Here is a 6271-nt window from a genome sequence, read left to right on the forward strand (position 1 = left end):
CTCTGGTACCAAACAGCTGTGGCTGTACCTGAAACAAATAACATTTATGTTAATGATTCTTTTGTTCGGACTTCGGCTGCAAATCGATTAGTGTCGTAATCGGCTAATGACTCCAAAACTTAACAACAAAGAACATTGGCGAATTATTTGTTCACGGAATTGTCAAGCCTTTATACATTTCATAATTAAAAATATTCTAAGTAATTTGGACCTACATTCACCTGAATGTGGGTCCGAATTGTTTTTTTTATATATAAGTATTTTACTTTTGAAATGGATCATGTCACGTCCGGTGAGTGTTTCCATTTTTAAATTAAATTTAAATATACGGCACTAATGTGCTTCTAATAATTATTAGTTTATAATATTATTATTTATACTTTCGAACTTTTTTGTGTTTTTATTAGGTTTTGAGAATACTAAGTATCTAATAACATTTTCTTTAGTTAATAAGACATAGATAACCTCGTAAAACTTCAAACTCTTATCTATCTAATATCTTTTTCAGGCTTCCTACCGTAGTAGTAGTAGTAGTATAAAGTAAATATTAAGGCAAAATTATTTAGGAGTTCCAAATTTGTATTTTAAACATTTCTCGTATTAATACACACAAAAAATATACCAACAAAAATTGCATGGCAGATCGCCATTTTTCTTTAGAACGTTTTTAGCATCGTTAAAATAGTCCGCTGTCCTATTACTTTGAGTCTCATACTACGTAATTTAATTTCAAAGTTTGCCCCACAAGAGTTTGGCAGAAAAGTTAACAAAACTAGTAACGACTACTTACTTTCACTTTATAAATCCGAAAAGTCTCATGAATTCAGCTTATAATGCAATTTTAATACGTCCATTAGAGTTTTTCGTAAAATAAAAAGTGTACATATATATTGACCATTCTAGAACACTTGCTTTTGAAACGATTATTTATTGTCGTGAAAATGATAAATCAATCACAATCAAATTGCTGAAGCGTGAGTGGAGTGGATTGTTCAAAGGTAATGGCTCTGTCCAATGGATTAATGCCGTAGGGTTGCTAAAAATGGGCGTCATAAATTCGATTTCGATTTCGATAAGTAAATATTTTAGCTAAAGTAGTTGGTATATTAATTAGAGTTTTTGCATTACTTAATTGATTTACATTTACCTACCATTTCACCTGATGGTAAGTGCCGAGAATACTAAGATGTAATCTATACTAATATATAAAGCTACAGAGTTTGTTTGAACGCACTAAAATCATTACTCTTGAACCGCTTTTGAAACATTGTTTATAAATAAGAAGCTATATTACTCTCGAGTATTATAGGCTACTTTTTTTTTTCACGCAGGCGGAGCCGCAAACAAAAGCTAGTGTGTTACATGAATAGCTCAAAACGTTTCTCTGACAAAATTAAATTCATAGAAATATTTTATTTCTGTATAAAAATAACATTTTCATGTTTTTAAGTGTATGCAGTTGACATGTAATACAGAAAAGTTGTGTTTATATTAAATTTTATCCAACAATTTTTAATTCTATTCTGCAATCACTAAGTTATGACATAAACTATTATAATGCGAAAGACCTAAGAAAGGGCAAACCCTTTTGGTCATTTTACATTATTCTCAAACAGGTAAGAGGATTAGTAAACAAATATGTTTTATGTTTAAGTCTCTAAGAGATTCAATGTTTAAATCACTAAGAGCTCTTCAATAAATTGTGGTCGGTATGCGATGTATCTATGCAACCTTATATTTAAGTTCTATTAAATTTCAAAGAAATTCTTTTTTAATCTTTCAAATTGTACGATAAGTTAAACATATTTTATTATGCAAAATATAGTAGACAATTCATAGACATTATTTATATTTCTGCTGCAAGGCTAGTAAATATGTTAAAGGTGTCAATAAAGATCAAGAGAAAAATCAAGAAAAAAATTATCTATTCCTTCACAATCGTTTTTTTCTGTTAGATCCGAATAATTTTAGAGACATTGATTAGTCTATATATATAACAAATGTGTTTACAAGTATAAAATGTTGTCCATGAACTCCAAAACGGCTAAAGCGATGTTAAATTTACATTATTTTAGTAGGAAAATGTATCGATTTGTGCAATCTTTAAATCAAAATAAACCGGTCTACGAATCTTAGCGTACAACCTACTGATTTTTGTGACTTCATCGACCTAGTATCCCTACCACAAGTTAGATAATTCTAACACCATATTTATTGAAAATAATAACGCTGTGTAGGTCACAGAGAGCATCAGAGAAATCACTACATAGATATATACGAAAACCATTACACTCCTTTCTCCGTAGATACAAATTGGCCGATATTCAACAGATAGTCCATCGTGATTTATTATCAATCCGTATCCTGCGAAGGATCGCCTTTCTTGCATTTCGGGTTCGGTTGGTTTGTCATTATATCTTCAAGTGATCGTATCGGGCCCCGGGGACGCGTAACAGTTGAATTTGGATATACCGGGTATAAAACTCTAACGGAAAACAATCAATTACGTCAAGCCAGCTTGGCTTCTTGCTGGGGGTAGGATATATTTTATCCGCCCGGATAGCGACCACCGTCTACGTGTTAAAACCCACCATAGGGGCTCGCGTTATTATGCCGCGTTCCGGAACCAGCCTGTGTATATCTAGTTCTAACAGGCCGACATAATTTTATGTCAACTGCTGAGGTGTAATCATCTCTCGTCAGTCGACATTCCATTGGACCCCACTCCACCTACCACTGGGTACAGTTAGTACACTTTGCCGTGCGCGTATAAGACAAAGCCAAAAAATTTATGGCAATCAATGAATCATGATTGCCATAAATTTTTTGGCTGCCTCGGTGGCGTAGTTGTATTGCATGTCCGGTACAATAGCGCTCTGAGGTCCTGGGTTCGAATCCCGGGTCGGGCAAAGTGATATTTGGGTTTTTCTGCTCAGTATCAGCCCGGAGTCTGGAATTTGTGCCCGATATGGCGATAGGCTCGCCCCTATCACATCATGGGACGGAACATACTTGGCGAAAAGTGGGTGCCTTAGTTGCGTTTCTGCATACCCCCTTCGGGGGATAAATGCGTGATGTTATGTATCAATGAATCATGGAAAATAAAGTTTTTTTTTTACGAGTACTCCAAAATGACTCCACTTCTGATAAGAAATGGCCTGTGTCCAGATAGACTAATGACTATTGAGAGATTTTCGCTCGAAGGTCTACGCAATATCAGCCTGTTTTATACTTTATTTTCAATCAGTGAGACCTAATATAGCCAATGTCGTAAATAAACTGTTATAACACGTAAATTATATAAAACTGTTATTTAGTTTCAGCTGGGCTATCCGTAAACAAATTCAGCTCATGTAAGATACTGGCGCATATCAAAGTACGTTTGCCGGGATCAGCCGCTAGATCCCGCGGGAGGAGTCTTCGCTCTAAATTAACTTAGGGTTACTCTGTATGCAGACTGTCGTGTCGTCTAACGAGGTCCGAGACCCTATGGAACGGGTTGTGTACAAGTTATGTCTAAGTTGTGTAGTGTTGTTAAATTTTCGGGTCTCAACGGGTCGACTTTACAGAATGCTTGCAGATATTATGACGCTATACATTTTTTAATGAATACTTTGTAGAGCATCTTGTAGATCAACCAGGTACGCAGTAGATATCCTATATTTATTCAATTATAATATATTATTCATATTGATGACTATAATCACATAAAATTACAGTAATAAAAGGTTATACCTAGGTATCTAATTATTCTTTAGATTGCAGTAATATGCATTGTTTAATGAGACTGAGAATAAATGCAGAAATAGCGATTAAGTCCATGATTCGCTGATCGTATTTTCGTCTCATGATATGATAATAAGGTGGCTTCGTTTTTATTTGCTTGTCTGTTTATATGTATTGTGATAGCCTTAGTATTATCCAAATTTTAATCAGAAGCCATATTATAAATATTTCTTATGAATCAAAAAGCAAAAAAAATATCCTTACTTTCTAATCGAACGCAGTCCCTTGATGTTACTACAAACGAAAACAAATAACTGAAGAACTTCAAACTCAGAGACGATTTACCATTTTATTTTTCTATCTATTGTTGAAATTACGCGACTTTCATTCAGCGATATTTTTCTTTTTTACTTTACCCTTTTATTATATAATATTTTGTAATTATAACAAAGGCGATTAGATGGGAGTGGAACGGACTGCCGATTGTCCGAAATTTCATAACCCAAGAAAACGCACCTTTGACTTTACTAAAGTTATGTGAGTATTTTGTATGAATGATCCCTTGCTTTAACGATGAAGGAACACATCGTAAGGAAACCTGTACACCTGATAAGTTCTCTATAAGAATTTTGAGAGTACGTGAAATCTACCAATCTGGACTAGGCCAGCGTGGTGGACTAAGGCCTAATCCCTCTCAATAGTAGAGGAGGCCCGTGCTCAGCAGTAGTCAAGTATATAATATAGGGCTCATACTATTACAATCTTCTGAGTTGTAGGGGAGGCAAGGGCCTAGTATACCAGTATACTAGTATGTAGCATCTTTTCTGATGGGTATCCTAAATGTTTTTTGCACTTTCTCGTAGGTATGTTTTGAAAAAACTTAAGGAAAATGTGATGTATGTACATGTGTCGTTGTTAGTATTCACCTTTAGACTAAATCTTGGTTTTACCAAAAGTATATTTTTGTTCTACATTAAAAGATACGTAATTATTATGTATTATTATTATTATTCTTATGTATTGCCTCGATGAGACTGCCTCGGTGGCGTAGTTGTATTGCATGTCCGGTACAATAGTGCTCTGAGGTCCTGGGTTCGAATCCCGGGTCGGGCAAAGTGATATTTGGGTTTTTCTGCTCAGTATCAGCCCGGAGTCTGGAATTTGTGCCCGATATGGCGATAGGCTCGTCCCCTATCACATCATGGGACGGAACATACTTGGCGAAAAGTGGGTGCCCTAGTTGCGCCTCTGCATACCCCTTCGGGGATAAATGCGTGGTGTTATGTATGTATTCTTATGTATTTATAATATACCTCATCACATTTATCTTATTCTATGAATCGATTTCTTTTACAGTAAGATAAATATTTAAAGGTATAATTTCACAGATAAAAAATCAATGCTATTGTTTTAGTCAATAAATTGGTAGCGAAGATTTAAATATTCATTAGATTAGACTAGTTAGGCACAAGAGATGGTATTACCTTTATTGATTTTATTTCTATTTTTATTATTTTTATTTTACTGTGGTAGCTATGCCTTTTGGCAATAATTTAGAAAAGCTCACCCTGTTCATGCATATATTTCCATAAAACTCTGTAGAAACTGTCATCACACCAGTTCAACAATTTACTTTTGTTGTCTATTTTATCCTGTAGGAATTGATACGAATTTTATAACGCCTACATCTTTAAGGTTCATAATAACTATGCAAAAAGTAATCAAATCCGGTTTAACGATTTGTAACAATAAACTTTTTTTAGAAGTGATCTTAAAATTAATACTTTGTCGATATTTAAACATCATGGAAAGTTGTATCAATATTGTCACTTTAGCTCATTTTCATCTCTATTAAACTTTTAATATGGTCACCTATGTTTAAAATTAGGTATTCAATTCACCACTAGCATTAAATTACTCAAACAACATTTTTATACATTACGTTAAAAAAAATTAAGAATCTTTTAATGGTCCTTAAATTAAGTTATAAATCCCAACATAGCAATTCTTTAGCATACATCGTTTGAACTGTAAAAACGTGACAGATTAGAACAGTCAATTTATAAATTTACAGTATGTACTGATTTAAATAAAATTTAAATATTTCGAACATGGAATTTTATAAATCAACAAAACTAAATAGATTCATACTTAGACTCGCTCATTCTAATCATTACGTAATATAAACAAAACGTTCACGAGACAGAATAGAGGTCACTGAAATGTATTCAGTAGTAATCAATAACACAAATGTAGACCAGCTCAAATCACTGAAATTGATTTACCAAATAGCCTTACAAGCCGTCCGTTATTTGATATACCGCCTCCTAAATTCTGTATATTGCTATAAAGATTGAAAATTCACGTTGGCTGAGTGCCATAATATCTATGTGACTTTAATTTAATTTCACAACGTCGTTCCAGGCATCATCTTGTCGATATGGCGGCTGCCTTAGTGGAGAAGAGAAGGGCAGGGGCGGGAGGCAAGTAGGCCGGCGCGCGCCGCTCGATAAATCGATGTGAGTAATACAATGCTATGCGGTGG

Source organism: Manduca sexta, chromosome 20 (assembly GCF_014839805.1).
Source record: "Manduca sexta isolate Smith_Timp_Sample1 chromosome 20, JHU_Msex_v1.0, whole genome shotgun sequence".
Lineage (NCBI taxonomy): Eukaryota > Metazoa > Arthropoda > Insecta > Lepidoptera > Sphingidae > Manduca > Manduca sexta.